Source organism: Leucoraja erinacea, chromosome 6 (genome assembly GCF_028641065.1).
Source record: "Leucoraja erinacea ecotype New England chromosome 6, Leri_hhj_1, whole genome shotgun sequence".
NCBI lineage: Eukaryota > Metazoa > Chordata > Chondrichthyes > Rajiformes > Rajidae > Leucoraja > Leucoraja erinaceus.
The window spans coordinates 80,236,359-80,258,288 of NC_073382.1; the positions used below are offsets into that span (position 1 = coordinate 80,236,359).

Consider the following 21,930-nt stretch of genomic DNA (forward strand, 5'->3'; position numbering starts at 1 on the left):
GTGGTGAGAGGGAGGTTGTCCTGGAAGACAGACCCAACTGTTGAGCCTTCGAGATGTGTCATGGACCGAATTCAACGGAACACCAGTGAAGGGGGGTCCCCATTTGATAACCCCAATGATATACTTGCATCTACACCATCAGTTTCTTTTTATGTGCTTGTTAACATGCAATGTAGGTGATTATTGCATATGGAGTTAGTTATTGTCCTTAGCATGTTGGTATAATCAGTTTAGATTGGCTCTGGGCTTGGTTTTCTTGGTTGAGCACTTATCCTGGTGTTACAGCACAAGTACTTTCTGTTTTAATTGTAATTTATTAAAGATAATAGTTTAATGGTTTAACCCATAGATTTTCAAAATATGTTTATGAATTATTTATTCATTAAGAAAACAATTTGGCTCTGAGTACATAGTTAAAATGCTATTTATTAAAAACTAGAGTGATACTGTGTGGAAACTCAACCAAACGTACCCACACTGACCAGCATGTCCCATTTACACTAGTCCCACCTGCCTGCGGTTGGCCCGTTTCCCTCTAAACCTATCCTATCCAAATGTTTGTTAAACATTGCGATACTACCTGCCTCAACTACCTCCTCCAGCAGTTCCTTCCATATACCGACCACCCTTTGTGTAAAAGATTAACCATCTGGTTCCTTTAAAGTCTCTCCCCCACCTCTCCCCTCACCTTCTCATCTTAAACCTATGTCCTATAGCTCTCGATTTTACTTCGGAGTCACGTGAGTGATTCCGTGAAGAAGCCCTGCCAGTCCGCATGCATATCATTACGTCATCCGCATGGCGAGGCACCGGTCTGGCAGGCAACTCATTCCTGCCAGCGGTAAGTAAAAAACCTACAGGTAAGTTTTCATTACTTACCAGGTTGTGTTCTTCCTGTAGGAACCTCCTCTTACAGAGGTTCCTGTTGGCTACAGTAGCGCAGTCTGGTCGAGCCGCGGGGAAACCGGCATTGGGCTGTGGGAAGACCCAAGCCCATACCGCAAACGCGGGAGCCGGCGGATGTCGGGTGCGTTACTCCAGCCGCTGACAAGGCAGTCAGCGACTTCCAGACCGCGGAGGTTCCCGTGGAGGGGTTAGTTCTATTAGTATTAAGGTGCCGACTGCACCTTGGCAAACCCGGGGTTAAAAAAGCTAAAAAGAACCCGTAAATCAGGCAGGAGGATACACCTCCCAATAAAAAAGATGGTGTAGACATCTGGTAAGATGGAGCACCTGATAAAAGGGATGCTCCATCTCGACAGGCTCCAGGAGGAGCTTCATACCCAACGGGTCACCCCAAGGGCCGTGGCAGCAGCTTCAGGTAAGGGCTGTACAGATAAAATCAGCTCCATTACAGGAGCTTTATATCCACAGGTCCTCGTAAAGGAGGTTGAGCATACCAGGGCAGAGGTTACAGGTATTACAAAGCATACCCCAAGGCATAATGTCAAGAAGCTGTTGAGCACAGTTCCAGCATAATTTACCCCAGTAAGGAGCTTTTATTGTCAGAGATTTGAGGTATGGGAAAGCAGGCACCAAGGCATAAAACCAAGCAGGGCTGTTTGAGCACAGCTCCAACAAGATATCCTCCAACAAAAGAGCTTTTTATCCTGAGGTAGAGGTGAACTCTGAGGTTGGAGGTATTGAAAAACATACCCCAAAGCATAAAGCCAAGTAAGGCTGTTGAGCACAGTTCCAGTAAGATATGCTCCAGTAAGGGAGCTTTATATTCGAAGGTCTCTTCAGGAAACTCTGCTTGCAGCACCTGGTCAGACTGTCCAAAAATCCTCTCTCTATGAAAGAGAGTACCAGTGTCAGTATAACCAACTACAAAGGTGGAAAATACCCAGAAGGGGCCAGAGTTCCCCTCGTGCTATAAATGACGAGAACAAAAACACTTAAGGGGTGACATAAAAATAAGCCGCTGAACTTCACTTAGGGCAAAAACTATTCAACAGGTAAAAATCTGGATAGGAAGCAAAATGTCGGACCAATTGAGGTACCATTAAAGAACAAAGCTTCATTGTTGCGGCAACAACACACCCCACGCCTTCGTAGACAGTAAACAGTTCACTGAAGTTGGTGGCCGCATGAAAGTTGGACAGAGGAAAATCCGAGACCTAATTCGAGCTCAGGGACCATCTACAAGTTGGCAATAATTACACTTGTTGGTACTAATGATAATGACAACATGTGTTTGGGCCATGTGTTGTATGAAAATAGCATTTCCCTTGGTAAGGATGAAAGTTCCTAGTAGCCTTACAAACACACAAATGGATGAGATCCAACCATGTAAAACTGCACAATGCTAAGGTTCCAAACACAGAAATTGTCCAGAGTTGTTTTCAGGGCAGGCTCAGTATTATGGCCAGGAATAGCTCTGGGGCATAAAAACGTCTGGGGGCGTCTAGACAAGAAGGAGCACCTTATGGAAAGGATGCTCGACAATTCCAACATAAGTACTATACTCGTGGGCTACCAAATCAGTTGCGGCAGCAACCTCCAGCAGAGGTCTATACAGGGCAGACCCGTACCAAACAGGAGGAACCATACCTCCGTGGGTCAACATGGGGGGCCCATACCAGCAGCACCATGTCAAGGGCTGCTGAAGCCTCCCTCATGAAAAAAGAGGGAGAGCCAGGGCAGTATGGCACTGACCCTGAAGTTGGAGGTATAGCAGAGGAGCATACCCCAAGGCACCGCAGGCCTACCTGGGTGCCCATACCAGCAGCGCCATGTCAAGGACTGCTGAAGCCTCCCTCATGCAAGAGCATGGAGAGCCAGGGCAAAGTATGGCACTGACACTGAAGGCACGAAAGCATCGCTCCAGGTGTGCCGGATGTGGCATGCTAATTCACCATACCGGCAGGAAATGGTGAGACAATGGAGGAATCTGGCTAATAAACATCAACAATATGACCTCTCACCAGCTCCAAGAATCAAAACGCTATGAAACATCTGTAAATCGTGTGTCACTCAGAATGCCCACCATGAACCAGTTATCTGGGGGTAAATGGGTGCAATCCTACGATCGCATGAACTAAGGCTGCAGAAAGTATTAAAACCAACCGGATCAAGCATAACGGCATTGGGCGGTCAGTCAAAGGGATACCACTATCAGACACACAGCAGGATACATTGGGCAGGCTGTGTAACGCCCACTTCGAGATTAACTGCCTGAGAAAGAACGAGCAGACCGATGTTAAATCCAAAGTTTGTAGCACTGTGCTGATCGTCAAACATACAGCCACCAAACTTGATATTTGGAGAAAACCTGGCTAAGTAAGTCAAGGACTTAGATGACGAGGCAAAGATGGTCGGCCTTATTACGGCACATCTGACTAGCAGGATGCCACCTAGTCGACCATACCCCTTCAGACGGTTCACAGACGCTGGTGCAGGGCAAGGACCAAGAGAACTATCCCATCACTACGCCGTTGGCGTGCACCAGTGCATACTCCCACTAAAATTCGGAGGCAAAGGAACCCAGCAACCATGGAGGTACGAGCAGCTGGACTTGTCCAGGACATATCTTCTATAGACCAATCACCAATCACCAATATAAAGCAAATGTTTTACAATGAATTGTGCTGCATAACATCAGATCTTTTCACATTGGACAGCATTCAGGGGTTCAAATTGAGTTTACTCTTGAATAACATCCACCCACTGAACATACACCGTCGGAAATTGGTGTTTTCAAAAACAGAAACTTGACAGGTAAATGATAAAATTGAAACATTATTCACAAAAGGTGTAATATAAAAGACGGTCCATCACCCTCTACAGTTTGTGTCTAATATATTTCCCAAGCAAAAGAAGGATGGCGAGCTATTCTGGATCTAACCGAACTGAATTCCAGTATAAGCTTTTATAAAGGAAACATTTGGTACTACTAAACAATTGGTTTCCAAAGGATATTATAGGGCAAGTATAGATCTGAAAGATGTATGTTATTCAGTACCTACATTCTGTCTGACTGTCCTATGCAGCTATGCTTCCCGCTTTATCGGGAATAGAAATACAACATTTTACGGTTATTCTTAACATAAAATTTGCTGGGTTAGCCTGTGGATCGGGAAACCAGCCTCTGCATGATAAATCAATTATTCATATAGTTTCTGAGTGGACCAGTCCTGCGACTCGGACTGTCAGTCCAATTCATGTCTGTGCTCGCTGCAAATGCAGGGAGACCAGCAAGAAAGGAAAGCATTACATCTCGTCTTCAGGAAATGGGAAGTGTTGTTTAAATACTTAAGTCAGATCTCATACGGCACAGATAACTGACAGCTTGGAGTTCGTTTCAAATGGGTCTTGACAAAATTAAGTTACAGGACCATTAACTGTGCCCAACGTGCTTCCCATCTTATTTACGGCAGCAATAGGGACCCACTCTGCCGGGTTTCACCCCTAATATCAAGGGAGAAAGGATATTTTTTCACATAAGTCCCCAGGATAAGTACGGGGCTAATGGGATATTAATGTGGTATTAATACTATTTCACCAGGGGGCTCCAGCTACATCCTTAGTTGACTCGGCTATTATTGTTAGTTATCATAAAGGCGCTGATCAGCACTACATATTGTGACTGCATAGGGTGATTACATCTGTAAATAATATTATGTTTCTATAAGCAGAATAGACATAAAATCTCAAACTAATTTCATGACATACCTCATGAACCTTCGGTTATGGTCACACATATATAACAATACGTCAGTTCATGAAGAGCTTAGAGGCTCGGAACTAGCAATGTTGATAATTTACATTTTTTTTTTTTTTTAAAGGGTATTGGGTTGGACCATCCCCAGGTGATTGAAACAGGGCTTGGCTCATACAGGAGTAGATACTGGTATATTTCCGAGACTCACTCCACCAGGGCTGCTACAATATCAGCAGCAAGGGTTATGAAAAATTCATAATAACCCAAGGCGAGACCAGGGGTATTTGCCAACTTGCGTAGGTTCAGTGGTTAGTTACTCCCGAATGAGAGGAGTTACTATTATTTATTCATTATGAATGTTTCCCTCATCTATCATTGAAGCAACCGTGGTTGTGGAGACTCGATTCTCACGGCATGAAATCACAGAGCTTTGAAATCTTCATGGAATCACTCACGTGACTCCAAAGTAAAATAGTAAGATTAAACGAGAACTTACCGGTTTGAAGTTTGATCTTTATTTTATGAGGAGTTACGGTGAGCGATTACGTGCCCTCCGCTCCCGGCCCTCATAATTGCAAAGATCATCTGATAGTTCTAGACTTCTCTAAGTCTTACTAAGTTACTTCGACTGCTGTTATCTGTGATTTCACACCGCTGCTTTGAAGAATGATACGCATGCGGACTGGCAGGGCTTATTCACGTAATCGCTCACTGCAACTCCTCATAAAATAAAGATCAAACTTCAAACTGGTAAGTTCTCGTTTAATATTACTATTCTCCTACACTGGTCAAGAGACTCTGTGCGTTTACCTGACCTATTCCTCTCATGACTTTGTACACTTCTAAAAGATCACCCCTCATCCTCCTGCGCTCAAAGGAATAGAGTCCTAACACATTCAACCGCTCCCTTTTCCTCAACTCCCTGTGTCCTGGCAACATCCTTGTAAACCTTCTCTGTACCCTTTCCAGCTTGACAACTTTGTTCCTATAACATGATGCCCACAACTGAACACAATACTCCAAATATGGCCTCACCATTGTTTTACATAACTGACCTCCCAACTTCTATATTCAATGAAGGCCAAAGTGCTACGTGCTAAAAGCCATTTTGACCACCTTATCTACCTGGAATGCCACTTTCAAGGAACCATATACCTGCACTCCTAGATCCCTCTGCTCTGCAACATTCCCCAGAGCCCTACCATTCAACTGTGTAAATCCTGCCCACGTTGAACTTCCCTGAACGCAACAGATGTTAAGTTCACTGGCCTGTAGTTCCCAGCCTTTTCCCCGCAGCCCTTCTCGAATAAATTGTATTCTTGTATTGTATTCAAATTTATTGTCATTGTCTCAATTTGAGACAACGAAATGAATTTCCCTTACAGGCAGTATCATAAAAAAATCACAAAGAAATAATAAAAATAAATAATAAATAAATAATAAAACATAATAAAAATAAAATTGAAATTGAATTAAAATGTAAAAAAAGCACAAATACAGAAGTCCACGACACAACATAACATAAATGGCACCAAGGTGAGGATGGCACCATAGTCCAGCCAGCCTCCCCTCCGTGTTCATCCGTGGACGGGGCCTTCCGAGCACCCGCAGTCGCCGCCCCGGGTGGCCCGATGTTCAGGCCGTCACGCCGGGCTGGTGGAACGCCAACGCCGAACCCCGACGGTGAGCATCCTCCTCCTCAGCGGCCCGGACCTCACGATCAGCCGCCTCCCGCAGCCGTAGTCTGCAGCACCCGAGTCCGCAGGTCGAGCCGGGCACGTTGGGAGCTCTGCAAACTGCAGCTCCATGATGTTGGTGCAGCAGGTCCAGCACTCCGGGCTCCAGACGGCGACCCCCGGTAAGGCATCGCCAGCCCCGCGATGTTTCAACGCTGTCCCGCCGCTGCTGGAGCTCCGGTCGATCCCGGCAGGAAAGGCCGCGCCAATCCAGGCAGGTAGGCCGCTGTGGGGGGAGGGGAGGGGAGGGGGGGGCGAGGACGCGACTCGAATAATAGTCGCGTCCTCAGCAGGAAGCGGCTGAAGGACGGTATCCCCCGCACCGTGCCCTCTTCCCCCACATAAAAACACAAAAAAAACACAAAGAAATACACTTTTTCATAACTAAATAAACAAAAAAACAAAAAGATACCGGGCTGTAGGTGGAGGCTGCTGGCACCAGCGCTACCGGAAGTACAATAAAGGGACACATTTGCCACCCTCCAGTATTCCGGCACCCCTCCTGTATTTAATGACGCACATAAATCTCAACTCGGGCAACTGCAATCTTCTCTCAAGTCCCACAGTGCCCTCAGACTAACAAACAGGACATAAATTCCTGAGACATTAACAAAATAAAGGAAACATTGAAGATTAATCTGGTAAATTAATTTGTTAGCACAGGGAATGAAAGCAGTTAAAAAGAAATAACAAAATATTTCAAGTGACATTGTACTGCTAGAATCATGAGGGGAATAGTTAGTGTGAATACACAGAGTATTTTAGAGATAGAACATAGAAAATAGGTGCAGGAGAAGGCCATTCGGCCCTTCGAGCCAGCACCGCCATTCATTGTGATCATGGCTGATCATTCCCAATCAATAACCCGTGCTTGCCTTCTCCCCGTATCCCTTGATTCCACTAGCCCCTAGAGCTCTATCTAATGCCCCTGTCCCACTTAGGAAACCTGAATGGAAACCTCTGGAGACGTTGTGCCCCACCCAAGGTATCCAAGAGTCGCCAGGGGTTTTGGTCAATTGCCTGGAAAGCCTCGACCGAAGCGTGAGCTGCATCTACTGACCAAAGATCCAACAGATCCTTGGTACTGACCGCACAGGCACACGCACACACATACACAAACACATCGCAAAGGTGGGGGCCAGAGACAGCGGAGGAGCGCTGTCTGCACGATGAAGAGGAAGGTAAACGGCTGCCACAGAGCACGGTAAGTCCTTTAGAGAGCGAGGGAGAGAAGGGGAGAGAAGGACAGAGCAGGGAAGAGAGAGAAGGGGGGAGAGAGAAGGGGGGAGAAAGGGTGGGAGAAGGAATGGAGACGTTTAATAAAGAAGTTTAATAAAGTTAGCGAGCATTTTACCTCCCGGCGGATCTTCTAGGTCCTGAAAACCAAAGATCCTACAGGATCTTTGCTGAAAACTCCAATGAGCCAATCAAAATGGCCAGTCAGCGAAGGAGATTGCCTTCGACTGCCTGTAAATAAATAGCAACCCCACTCCACTGGCTTCGACCAAACGGCAACCTATTTTTAGTCGTGGCCTATTTTGATTTTGTTGAAATAATCGCAGGAACATAGAAGAAGCCTCGACTATGTGGAAACCACTTTCAACCATGAGGGAGAGTGACGAAAACCTCCGGGAACCTCCGGGGGGGGGGGGGGAGAGGGGGAAACTACCTTTCAGGGTCCCTACCTTGTCGGTTAAGCAGCTTTTCTCCGGGCTGCAGCTTCAACCCGTCCTCGCGGCCTACCAGCGGGCCTGGAGCGGCGTTTCCTGTTGGGGACCACCCAGACCCTCGGCTTCACAGCGCTGGAGCGCTATCGCGGAGCGGGCGATGCCTTGCCCCGGTCGCCGCGCTGGAGCTCCGGTGAGCTGAAGATCGCTGAGGAACACATCACGGAGCTGCGGGACTGTGGAGCGGCCAACTGCAGGCGGTGGCGCTGAACTTTACACCGGGTGCCTGGGATCTCTAGATGAGATCACCAGTTGTGGAGCTCCAACCGGCGCGGCCTTGTTGGCTTTGGAAGCCGCGGCCTCCAGTACGGGAGCGGCCGTTCCAGGGTTCCCAAGATGCTGAGAGGACTCTCCCGACGCTGGAGCAACATCACTCGGTGAGAACGGCCTGGAACATCGGGCCTCCGTAGAGGCAACTGTGGAGGCCTCAATGGGCCCGACTATGGGTGAACTGGGGTTGGGGACTGGACTTTGTGCCTTCCCTCATAATGGGAACCATTGTGGGGGGATGTTCTTTATGTTTAAAACTCTTATTAATGTTATGCCTGTATTCCTTCTTTATGTGCTGCAAAATGGCAAGAAGCATTTCACTTCACTACACCTAGGTGTATGTGAATGTGACCAATGAAATACCTTTGATACCTTTGAACATCACGGAAACCTTTGGTAGGGTGCAAAGTCTCCAGAGGTAAGTGGGACAGGGGCATAACTCTTTACCGAGAATGGGGGGGGGGGGGGGGGGGGGGGAGGAATCAATAACCAGATGACATGGGTTTAAGGTGAGAGGGGCAAGAATTAAAAATAACCTGAAGGCAAGGTTAAGGGTATGTACACATCGACGGTGGTGGGTATATGAAATGAACTGCAAGAGGAGATAGCTGAGACGGGTACTATAACAGCATTTAAAAGATACTGGGATAGGTTGAGAGTGATATGGACCAAATGCAGGCAAATAGGACTAACTTACTGTAGATGGTCAGCCAACGGGTTCAGTCACTACATATTGTGACTGCATAGGATGATTACATCTGCAAATAATATTATGTTTTAAATGTTTGCATAAGCAGAATAGACATAAAATCTCAAACTAATTTCATGACATACCTCATGAACCTTCGGTTATGGTCATACATATATAACAATACGTCAGTTCACAAAGAGCTTAGAGGCTCGGAACTAGCAATGTTAATAATATACATTTTTTTTTAAAGGGTATTGGGTTGGACCATCCTCAGGTGATCGAAACAGGGCTTGGCTCGTACTGGAGTAGATACTGGTATATTTCCGAGACTCACTCCACCAGGGCTGCTACAATATCAGCAGCAAGGGTTATAAAAAATTCATAATAACCCAAGGCCAGACCAGGGGTATTTGCCAACTTACTTGGGTTCAGTGGTTAGTTACTCCCGAATGAGAGGAGTTACTATTATTTATTCATTATGAATGTTTCCTTCATCTATCATTGAAGCAGCCGTGGTTGTGGAGACTCGATTCTCACGGCATGAAATCACAGAGCTTTGAAATATTCACAGAATCACTCACGTGACTCCGAAGTAAAATAGTAAGATTAAACGAGAACTTACCGGTTTGAAGTTTGATCTTTATTTTATGAGGAGTTACGGTGAGCGATTACGTGCCCTCCGCTCCCGGCCCTCATAATCGCAAAGATCATCTGATAGTTCTAGTCTTCTCTAAGTCTTACTAAGTTACTTTGACTGCTGTTATCTGTGATTTCACACCGCTGCTTTGAAGAATGATATGCATGTGTAGGCGGGGCTTCTTCACATAATCGATCACCGCAACTCCTCATAAAATAAAGATCAAACTTCAAACTGGTAAGTTCGTGTTTAATATTACTATTCTCCTACACTGGGCAAGAGACTCTGTGCGTTTACCTGACCTATTCCTCTCATGACATTGTACACTTCTAAAAGATCACCCCTCATCCTCCTGCGCTCAAAGGAATAGAGTCCTAACACATTCAACCGCTCCCTTTTCCTCAACTCCCTGTGTCCTGGCAACATCCTTGTAAACCTTCTCTGTACCCTTTCCAGCTTGACAACTTTGTTCCTATAACATGGTGCCCACAACTGAACACAATACTCCAAATATGGCCTCACCAATGTTTTACATAACTGACCTCCCAACTTCTATATTCAATGAAGGCCAAAGTGCTACGTGCTAAAAGCCATTTTGACCACCTTATCTACCTGGAATGCCACTTTCAAGGAACTATATACCTGCACTCCTAGATCCCTCTGCTCTGCAACATTCCCCAGAGCCCTACCATTCAACTGTGTAAATCCTGCCCACGTTGAACTTCCCTAAACGCAACAGATGTTAAGTTCACTGGCCTGTAGTTCCCAGCCTTTTCCCCGCAGCCCTTCTCGAATAAAGGGACACATTTGCCACCCTCCAGTATTCCGGCACCCCTCCTGTATTTAATGACAACACATAAATCTCAACTCGGGCAACTGCAATCTTCTCTCAAGTCCCACAGTGCCCTCAGACTAACAAACAGGACATAAATTCCTGAGACATTAACAAAGTAAAGGAAACATTGAAGATTAATCTGGTAAATTAATTTGTTAGCACAGGGAATGAAAGCAGTTAAAAAGAAATAACAAAATATTTCAAGTGACATTGTACTGCTAGAAACATGAGGAGAATAGTTAGTATGAATAGACAGAGTATTTTAGAGATAGAACATAGAAAATAGGTGCAGGAGAAGGCCATTCGGCCCTTCGAGCCAGCACCGCCATTCATTGTGATCCTGGCTGATCATTCCCAATCAATAACCCGTGCCTGCCTTCTCCCCATGTCCCTTGATTCCACTAGCCCCTAGAGCTCTATCTAATGCCCCTGTCCCACTTAGGAAACCTAAACGGAAACCTCTGGAGACCTTGCGCCTCACCCAAGGTTTCCATGAGTCGCCAGGGGTTTTGGTCAATTGCCTGGAAAGCCTCGACCGAAGCGTGAGCTGCATCTACTGACCAAAGATCCAACAGATCCTTGGTACTGACCGCACACGCACACGCACACACATACACAAACATATCGCAAAGGTGGGGGCCAGAGACAGCGGAGGAGGGCTGTCTGCACGATGAAGAGGAAGGTAAACAGCTGCCACATAGCACGGTAAGTCCTTTAGAGAGCGAGGGAGAGAAGGACAGAGAAGGGAAGAGAGAGAAGGGTGGAGAAAGGGAGAGAGAAGGGGGGAGAAAGGGTGGGAGAAGGAGTGGAGACAGTTTTAAGAAGTTTAATAAAGTTAGCGAGCATTTTACCTTCCGGCGGATCATCTAGGTCCTGAAAACCAAAGATCCTACAGGATCTTTGCTGAAAACTCCAATGAGCCAATCAAAATGGCCAGTCAGCGAAGGAGATTGCCTTTGACTGCCTGTAAGTAAATAGCAACCCCACTCCACTGGCTTTGACCGAATGGCAACCTATTTTTAGTCGTGGCCTATTTTGATTTTGTTGAAATAATCGCAGGAACATAGAAGAAGCCTCGACTATGTGGAAACCACTTTCAACCATGAGGGAGAGTGACGAAAACCTCCGGGAACCTCCGGGGGGGGGGGGGAGAGGGGGAAACTACCTTTCAGTGTCCCTACCTGGTCGGTTAAGCAGCTTTTCTCTGGGCTGCAGCTTCAACCCGTCCTCGCGGCCTACCAGCGGGCCTGGAGCGGCATTTCCTGTCGGGGACCACCCAGACCCTCGGCTTCACAGCGCTGGAGCGTAATCGCGGAGCGGGCGATGCCTTGCCCCGGTCGCCGCGCTGGAGCTCCGGTGAGCTGAAGATCGCTGAGGAAAACATCACGGAGCTGCGGGACTGTGGAGCGGCCAACTGTGGGCGGTGGTGCTGACTTTACACCGGGAGCCTGGGATCTCTAGATGAGATCACCAGTTGTGGAGCTCCAGCCGGCGCGGCCTTGTTGGCTTTGGAAGCCGCGGCCTCCAGTACGGAAGCGGCCGTTCCAGGTGTCCCAAGATGCTGAGAGGACTCTCCCGACGCCGGAGCAACATCACTCGGTGAGAACGGCCTGGAACATCAGGCCTCCGTAGAGGCAACTGTGGAGGCCTCAATGGGCCCGACTATGGGTGAACTGGGGTTGGGGACTGGACTTTGTGCCTTCCCTCATAATGGGAACCATTGTGGGGGGATGTTCTTTATGTTTAAAACTCTTATTAATGTTATGTCTGTATTCCTTCTTTATGTGCTGCAAAATGGCAAGAAGCATTTCACTTCGCTGCACCTAGGTGTATGTGAATGTGACCAATGAAATACCTTTGATACCTTTGAACCTCACGGAAACCTTGGGTGGGGTGCAAAAGTCTCCAGAGGTAAGTGGGACAGGGGCATAACTCTTTACCGAGGGTGGGGGAGGGGGGGTGGGGGGAGGAATCAATAACCAGATGAGATGGGTTTAAGGTGAGAGGGGCAAGAATTAAAAATAACCTGAAGGCAAGGTTAAGGGTATGTACACATCAATGGTGGTGGGTATATGAAATGAACTGCAAGAGGAGATAGCTGAGACAGGTACTATAACAGCATTTAAAAGATACTGGGATAGGTTGAGAGTGATATGGACCAAATGCAGGCACATAGGACTAACTTACTGTAGATAGGGTATCTTGGGCATCATGATGCGTTGAGCCGAAGGGCCTGTTTCTGAGCCATATGACGCATGACTATGACCTTCTTCATTACGTTGATTGATCTTGCGCAGAAAACTCGTCATTCTGCATTTCCCCCACTCTATTTCATCCAAACAATTGTATTTAAATATAGAGCAGAACAATGTTATTTTGTTCTGGCAAATGTCCGCCTGCGTTTTCCGTGAAATTCGTGCTAAAAACCTGGTGTCAAACACGTCCTTTCTGAAACCGACAATTATGATACTATAGTTCAGAGGCAGGGGGGAGGTGGCGGAGAAGGAAGGACAGCTGTTCATAGTGACTCAACCTTCTTAATATGTTCCTTTGTGACAGACCTATAATGGTATCAATGCACTGCAATAACTGCATGCTGAATTTACTGGTTTCAGGAAGCTATGTTGATTTAACAGTGCAAAGAACATAAGAGATCCCAAATGTATCTGTGCTAGTAAATGAAAAGCAAAAAACAGATGCTGGAATCCAAGTGAAAGCAGAAAATGCTAGCAAATTGTAAACTGTCCCTAGTGTGTAGGATGGTGCTAGCGTACACTGGTCGGCATGGACCTGGTGGGCTGAAGGGCTGGTTTCTGCGCTGTATCTCTAAAGTGTCAAGTCTCAATTTGCAAACTTGTAAGTGGAGTTAGACATGAATTTGGCCACAAGTGTATGAGTAGTACAGTTGTAATGGAGGGGTTAAAATGGGCTTATTAGCTAAAATGCATTGTTAAGCAAGCAAGCTCACCTGCAAAAACAATGTGGTGCTTAGGAAAATAAATGAGTGCTCTTGGAAGCACTAGTAAATTACATGACCTCAGCTCACAGCCTCAAGAACATATATGCGTATATAGTAGTGACAAGACAAGCCTTTCTTTATAGATGACCTCATCTGAAATTACCTCAGCCTGATATAATAAATAACGTCTGTTCCCATCAACAAGAGCGACACCTAATTTTACGAACATAGTTCACTGTAGTTTGTAGATTAGAAAAGAGGCGTGGGCTTATAGAGTCTATTGGTGCATGCTGTAAATGATGTCCATGATACCAGGACTTTGAGTTCTCCAGCCATGCCCTCGCAAGCTAGAATCCTCAATGGGCATAAGGGCCTCAGATACATTGCTCCCAAACATTGCTTGTATCAGTGGAGAAGTGATGTATGGAGTTTGATAGAGTGATGTTTGGGTATAGACGTTGGGAGTTCATGTTGCAGTTTTATAAGGCATTGGTGAGGCCACATTTAGAGTACTGTATTCAGTTCTGAGCACCATGATATAGGAAAGATGTTGTCAAGCTGGAAAGGGTACAGAGAAGATTTACAAGGATATTACCAGGACTCGAGGGTCTGAGCTGCAGGGAGAGATTGAGTGGGCTGGGATTCCTTGGTGTACAGGAGGATGAGGGGTGATCTTATAGTGGTGTATAAAATCATGAGAGGAATAGATCTGGTAGATGCACAGAGTCTCTTGCCCAGAGTAGGTGAATCGAGGACCAGAGGCCATAGGTTTAAGGTGAAGGGAAAAGATTAAATAGGAATCTGAGGGGGTAACTGTTTCACGCAAAGGGTGGTTGGTGTATGGACAAGCTGCCGGAGGAAGTAGTTGAGGCAAGGATTGTCCCAACATTTAAGAAACAGTTAGACAGGTACATGGATAGGACAGGTTTGGAGGAATATGGACCAAATGCGGGCAGGTGGGACTAGTGTAGCTGGGACAAATCAAGCAGTGGACAGCCTAAGATCCTGTTCTGCCTGAAGCAGATGTCAAACATTCTGCAGGGAAAGGAGATCTCTAGCGTCGGAATGAGTGACGCTTCGGGTCGAGACCCTTCTTCACTTTGAGTCTGAATAAGGGTCTCGACCTGAAAATGTCATGCATTCCTTAACTCCAGAGATGCTGCCTGTCCCACTGTTACTCCAGCATTTTGTTTCTATCTTCGATGTAAACCAGCATCTGCAGTTCCTTCCTATAGATTTCTAGCGTTATTGTTAACTCGTGTTGAATTGGATTGTGGCGAACATAATAGAAATGTAAATAATGTTCATACATATTGCATATATAAGATTGATTGTTCTCTTCTAGGCCAGCGGATATCATGCTACTTTTGGATTTTTATCCGTTATGTCCTCTGGCAGATACCAGTTTTATAGATCTGTGAACGTAATGTGTTTGCAGACATGTGAAAAAAAAAAATTGTTGTCTGTCCAGTTGTCTAAGTTACTCCAGCTTTTTGGGTCTAGCTTTGGTTTTAACCATCATTTGTAGTTTCTTCCTATACATTTCGTCTGCTCCACTGCAAAATCTCCTCAAGGTATGTCTACATTGAAGAAGTTCTCCTCCTCTCTCCGACGACAGTTCTGCAACATCCTCTCTCGCTGCTCCCCCTCTGTGATTCCTCCAGCCCTATCTTTCTTCATTTATTCTATATCTCTCTATATCACTGTCTATATCTGTTGTTTTTGTTTCCCGACTTTCAGTCTGAAGATGGGTCTCGACCTGAAATGTCTCCCATTCCTTTTCTCCAGAGATGCTGCCTGACACCCTCAGTTATTCCAGCTTTTTGTGTCTGTCAGCAGTTTAAACCAGCATCTGAATGAATGAATTAATGATTGGCCAAGTATTCACATACAAGGAATTTGCCTTGGTGCTCCACACACAAGTGACATCATGACATACAGTGACAGTTAAGAATGATACATAAAACATTAAACATCTATCTATCTAGTCCTTCCGTCCGGCTGCTGGCTGCCTTTCTTCCTTTGATTCCTTGCTACTCCAAAACCAGACGCAGAATCGCAGAGATCTTTTCCATTTCGGTAGAGATTTCACTTTTCTTTCAAAGTATCCACTCCTGATTACATTTCGTCATGTTTATGTACACATTTTTAATCAAATCATTTCTCCCGCCCACCAATATACAAAAAAAAAAAAAAAAAACTGGCTTCTCACCCATAGAAGCAGCCCCAGCCCCAGCCCCAGCCCCTGGTGAACGTTCCATCGTGTGATGTCACAATGCCCAATGTTCACATATGTCCAATCGGAATGGATTCATTTACATATGCCTTTGCAGGAGCCCCAGCACCTGGTGAACGTTCCATTGTGTGATGTCACAATGCCCAATGCTCAGACATTCTTGCCATAGAGGGAGTACAGAAAAGGTTCACCAGACTGATTCCTGGGATGTCAGGACTTTCATATGAAGAAACACCGGATAGACTCGGCTTGTACTCGCTAGATTTTAGAAGATTGAGGGGGGATCTTATAGAAACTTACAAAATTCTTAAGGGGTTGGACAGGCTAGATGCAGGAAGATTGTTGCCGATGTTGGAGAAGTCCAGAACTAGGGGTCACAGTTTAAGGATAATAATAATAATAATGTTTATTTATATAGCACTTTTCAACAAAACCAGTATTTGAACCAAAGTGCTTTACAGAGATTGATTAAATTAATTGAACAGATCAATTGCAGGGGGAAATCTTTTAGGACCGAGATGAGAAAAACATTTTTCACACAGAGAGTGGTGAATCTCTGGAATTCTCTGCCACAGAATGTAGTTGAGACCACTTCATTGGCTATATTTAAGAGGGAGTTAGATGTGGCCCTTGTGACTAAAGGGATCAGGGGGTATGGAGAGAGGGCAGGTACAGGATACTGAGTTGGATGATCAGCCATCATCATATTGAATGGCGGTGCAGGCTCGAAGGGCCAAATCGCCTACTCCTGCACCTAATTTCTATGTTTCTATGTTTCCCTCTCCTCACCCCTCTCCCCCTACGCCTACCCATACCATACCTCTCTCACCCACCCCCTTTCCTCTCTACCCCACCACCATCCCTCTTTCCCCCGTACCATTCCCCCGTACCATTCCCCCTACCCCTCGGTCCCTCTTCCACCACTCCCCCTACCTCTCCCTCCCCCACTCTTCCACTTCTCTCCCTCACCCCACCCCTCTCCCTCCCCCCCCCCTCTCTCACCACCTTCCTTCCCCCTCCCTCCCTCTCTCTCCCCCCCCACCCCTTTCCCTACCCCTCTGAGCCTCCCCACTCCATCTTCCCTCTCTCCCCCCTCCACTATCCCTCCCCACTCTCCCCCCCTCTCCTCCCTCCACACTCTTCCCCCCTCCCTCCTCCACACTCTTCCCCCTCCCTCCACACTCTTCCCCCTCCCTCCACACTCTTCCCCCTCCCTCCACACTCTTCCCCCCCCTCCCTCCACACTCTTCCCCCTCCCTCCACACTCTTCCCCCTCCCTCCACACTCTTCCCCCCCCCTCCTCCCCTATCCTCTCCCTCCTCCTCTCCTTTCCCCTTATCATCCCTCTCTCCTTCCCTCTCCCTCTCTCCCCCTCCCCCTCCCCTCTCCTCCCTCCCATCCCTCTCTCCCACTAACCTTCCCTCTCCCCCACCCCTCTATCCCATCTCCCTCCTCCCCTCCCTCCGGCCCTCCCCCCCACACCTCTCTCCCCCTCCCTCATCCCTCTCTCCTCCTCCCCCCCCCCCCACCCCTCTCTGCTCTCCTTCTCCTCACCCCCTCTCCCCCCTTCCCCCCCTCCCAACCCCATCCCTTTCTTCCCCACCCCCATTCCCTCTCTCTCCCAACCCGTCCCTCTCTCCCCCCATCCCCCCTTCCCCTCCACACTCTTCCTCCCTCTCTCCCCTACCCCCACACATCTCTCCCCTACCCCCACACATCTCTCCCCCATCCCTCACCCTTCTCCCCTCCTCCTCCCACCCCTTCCCTCTCTCCCCCACCCCTTCCCTCTCTACCCCACCCCCTTCCCTCTCTACCCCACCTCTTTACCTCTCTTCCCCCGCCCCCCTTCCCCCTATCCCTCTGTACCTCTTCCACCACTCCCCCTACCCCCCGCTCCCCCTCACTCCCCACTCTTCCACCTCTCCCCCCTTCCCCTCCACTCTCCCTCCCCACTCTTCCCCCCCTCTCTCCCCCCACCCCTCTTCCGCACTCCTCCCCTCCCTCCCCATCCCCCCCACTCCCACATCTCTCTCCCCATCCCCCTCTCTCACCCCCTAACCCCGCTCTCCTTTCCCTCCCAAATCTGTCCCGTTTCCTCCTCCTCTCCCCTCCCTCCCATCTTCTCTCATCCCCCCCCCCCCCGCAAAGTCCATCCGGCGCCCGTCCGTTCGGCTGCCTTTCTTCCTTTTGATTTGTTCCATGGTGTGATGTCACAATGCCCAATGCTCACAGATGTCCAATCGGGATGAATTCATTTACATATGCCTTTGCAGGAGCACCAGCACCTGGTGAACGTTCCATCGTGTGCTGTCATTGACACCCCGTCTCCCTCGCCCTCCCTCCCCCCACCTGTGTGGTTAGGGGGTGGTTAGTGTGAGTGTGATGCCGCAGTCCCCCCCCCCCCCCTCCCACAAACACACGCGTTGGGAAAACAGACCCAACGGGTCTGCACTTGGTCTAGTTACTAATAAAACTGCAAAATAATAAATCTGCAGTTCCTTCCTACACAGAAGTGAATATTCTAATGCCCCTGTCCCACTTAGGAAAGCTGAACGGAAACCTCTGGAGACTTTGCGTCCCACCGAATGTTTCCGTGCGGTTCCCGGTGATTTCCGGAGGTTCCCGGAGGTTTTTGTCAGTCTCCCTAATGGTTGAAAGTGGTTTCCGCATCTTCTATGTTCCGGCGATCATTTCAAAAAATTTAAAAAACGGCCGCGACTAAAAATAGGTTGCCATTTTTTAAATTGGTAGTTTTTTAGTCGAAGCCAGTTGCGACTAAAGTGGTTTCCGCTTCTTCTATGTTCCAGCGATTATTTCAAAAAATTCAAAACCGGCCGTGACTAAAATAGGTTGCCGTTTTAAAAATCGGTAATTTTTTTGTCGAAGCCGGTTGCGATGCTAGTTGAAGTTGGTTGCCGGAGGTTGCAGGTAGTGGAAGGTATGACCTCCCTGGTGGAATAAAACTGGGTGAAAAAAAGGTCTTGCCTTCCACTACCTTGCAACCTCCGACAACCACCTTTAACTAGCATCGCAACTGACTTCGACTAAAAAATTACCGATTTTTAAAACGGCAACCTATTTTTAGTCGCGGCCGGTTTTAAATTTTTTGAAATAATCGCCGGAACATAGAAGAAGCGGAAACCACTTTCGAACATTAGGGAGGCTTACAAAAACCTCCGGGAACTGCACGGAAACCTTGGATGGGGCGCAAAGTCTCCAGAGATTTCTGTTCAGGTTTCCTAAGTGGGACAGGGGCATAACTCTCCAGCTTTTTACTAGGTGCATAATCCGTATCAATCACTTTTATTGTGTGTTGAGGTGAGCTTTTACCTACTTGATTTACCAGAACTAAATTAAGATATAAAAATACTTCAGAAGAATTGCAAGGGAAATGCAGGTGCCCAACCAGATGGGTAACAATGAGGGGAAATAACACATTTCTTTTTAGCCTTTCTACATGTAAGCAGGAAATGGAACCTTCATAGTTGTCTGCAATACCGGAAGAGATACAGCAACCAACATTTCGGAAAACAATGTTGTCACAGAAAGAATGTCTTCGAAAACTAAAATAAAAACAAGAATTCCTGGAAATACACAGCTGGTCATACAGCAACTGTGGGAAGAGAAATAGAATTAAGATTTCTGGTTAGAGTCCGAGCGTGGAAACTAGCTTGAGTCTGAAGAAGGATCTCGACCTGAAACGTCATCCATTCCTTTTCTTCAGAGATGCTGCCTGTCCCGCTGAGTTACTCCAGCTCTTTGTGTCTGTCTTTGGTGTAAACCAGCATCTGCAGTTCCTTCCTACATATATTGTCCTTCATGCCTTACTGTTTTACAAATGGCTGTCTTTTAAGATTCAAGATTCAAGAGATTCAAGAGACATTTATTTGTCACATGTATCAATTGGTACAGTGAAATTTGGGGTCACCATTTAGAAGTCATTGTTGGGAGAGGCATGACGAGCATTTGACTGGGCCTGCACTCACTGGAGTTTAGAAGAATGAGGGGGGACCTCATTGAAACGTACAGAATAGTGAAAGGCTTGGATAGAGTGGATGTGGAAAGGATGTTTCCACTAGTGGGAGAGTCTAGGACTTGTGGTCATAGCTTCAGAATTAAATGAGGTTCCTTTAGGAAGGAGATGAGGAGGAATTTCATTAGTCAGAGGGTGGTGAATCTTTGGAATTATTTGCCACAGAAGACTGTGGAGGGCAAGTCAGTGGATATTTTTAAGGCAGAGATAAATATGATTCTTGATTAATACCGGTGTCAGGGGTTATGGGGAGCAGGTAGGAGAATGTAGTTGGGAGGGAGAGATAGATCAGCCATAATTTAATGGCTGAGAAGTTTTGATAGGCTGATTTGCCTAATTCTGCTCCTGCATCTCGAAAGTGTAGAGACAGCTGTACCTTCCAAAACCATGCAGATGTATTGCTCTAATATTATGTATCTTGCGTAGAGATTTGATGGGAGTGAAGAAAATGAATGTGGCTGTTATAGAATGATCTTAGATCTGCAATGACAAAGACTGATTGGCCAAATGGATTGCAGTGTTCGTGAATAGACACAAAAGCTGGTCACGCCTTTGATTTGGAGGAAGTGGGAGGAGACAAAGGAGTGGTTGTCATGGGTAGAGGGAAATTGGCTGGTTCAGCGGTCGAGGAAGAAATAGAGGGCTTTGAGGCCTTTCTGGAGGGGGATGGTGGTGTGGTGTGACTGAACATCCATAGTAAAGATGAGGGGGCTGGGGGCTTGGAAAATGGAAGGCATTGAAGAGACGAAGGGTGTGTGAGGACGTTGGACATAGGTCGGGAGAGATTGGACTAGGGGGGATAGGATGGAGTTGAGATACGTGGAAATCATTTCCATGGGACAGGAGCGGGCAAAAGCAATGGGTCTGCCAGGGCAGTTATGTTTATAGATTTTGGGGAGAAGGTAAAACCGGGCTGTGCGGGGCTGGGGATCGATAAGGTTGGAGGCTGTGGAGGACTGGTTGTAGCTCCAAGTGGGAACATCAGACTACTGAGTGTATTTATTGATCAGGTGAAATGATGAGCATTTACAGCAATTGCCCAAATACAGCTTTTAACTCGGAGAGTTGAGTTTAATTGAGTTTATTACTGTCATGTGTACTGAGGGACAGTGACAAACTTTTGTTTGCGTACTATCCATTCAAAGAAAATAATACACATGAGTACAATCTAGCCGTCCACAGTACACAGACAAATGATAAAGGGTACAACATTTAGTGCAAGATACAACATTGAAGTCTGATCAAGTCCAATTAAAGATAGTTCAAATGTCTCTGAGAAGATTGGTAAGAGCTCTTTTGACTTCATTGAGAACCTTACTACTTTGTATTTTTCTGATAGACAATAGGTGCCGGGGGAGGCCATTCAGCCCTTCAGGCCACCACCGCCATTCACTGTGATCATGGCTGATCATCCACATTCAGTGCCCTGTTCCTGCCTTCTCTCCATATATCAAATATCTATTAATGTACTTGATTGCAAGTATTCTAAAGTGATGAATATCTATAAAGTTTATTCATAGTGTTTCACAACACAGAAGTGGACTCTTCAGCCCAATCATCTACACTGACCACAATGCCTATCTACACTAGTCCTATTTGCCCTCATTAGGTCCATAACCCTAAACTCCTTTCCATTCCCATTCAAAGGAATGAATTAGTGAATGCATGAATTAATTAGTTGGATATTTTATTGTAATTTGTGACAAGTCACAGTTAAATTCTTTGCTTGCATACCTGACATCGTGGAGGCGCAGCGGTAGAGTTGCTGCCTTATACTAAATGCAGCACCGGAGACCAAGGTTCGATCCCGACTAATGATGCTGTCTGTATGGAATTTGTACGTTCTCCCCATGACCTACGTGGGTTTTCTCCAAGATCTTCGGTTTCCTCCCACACTCCAAAGACGTACAGGTTTGTAGGTTAATTGGCTTGGTAAAAGTTTTTAAAAAATTGTCCCTAGTGGGTGCAGGATAGTATTAATGTGTGGGGATCGCTGGGCCGAAGGGCCTGTTTCCGCACTGTATCTCTAAACTAAACAAAACAAAACAAAACCTTGGGTATGCAATAGACGCCACATAAAGGGTGCCCCATAAATGCCTGTTAAATGTTGTAATTGTATCTGTCTCCAGCACCTTCTCTGCAG

General features: G+C 46.7%; 1 pseudogene; it reads left to right on the top strand.

Moving 5' to 3' along the window:
- The first annotated feature begins 2,206 nt into the window (after positions 1-2,206).
- LOC129698500 (U6atac minor spliceosomal RNA) lies at positions 2,207-2,345 on the top strand (annotated as a pseudogene).
- The last annotated feature ends 19,585 nt before the right edge of the window (positions 2,346-21,930 follow it).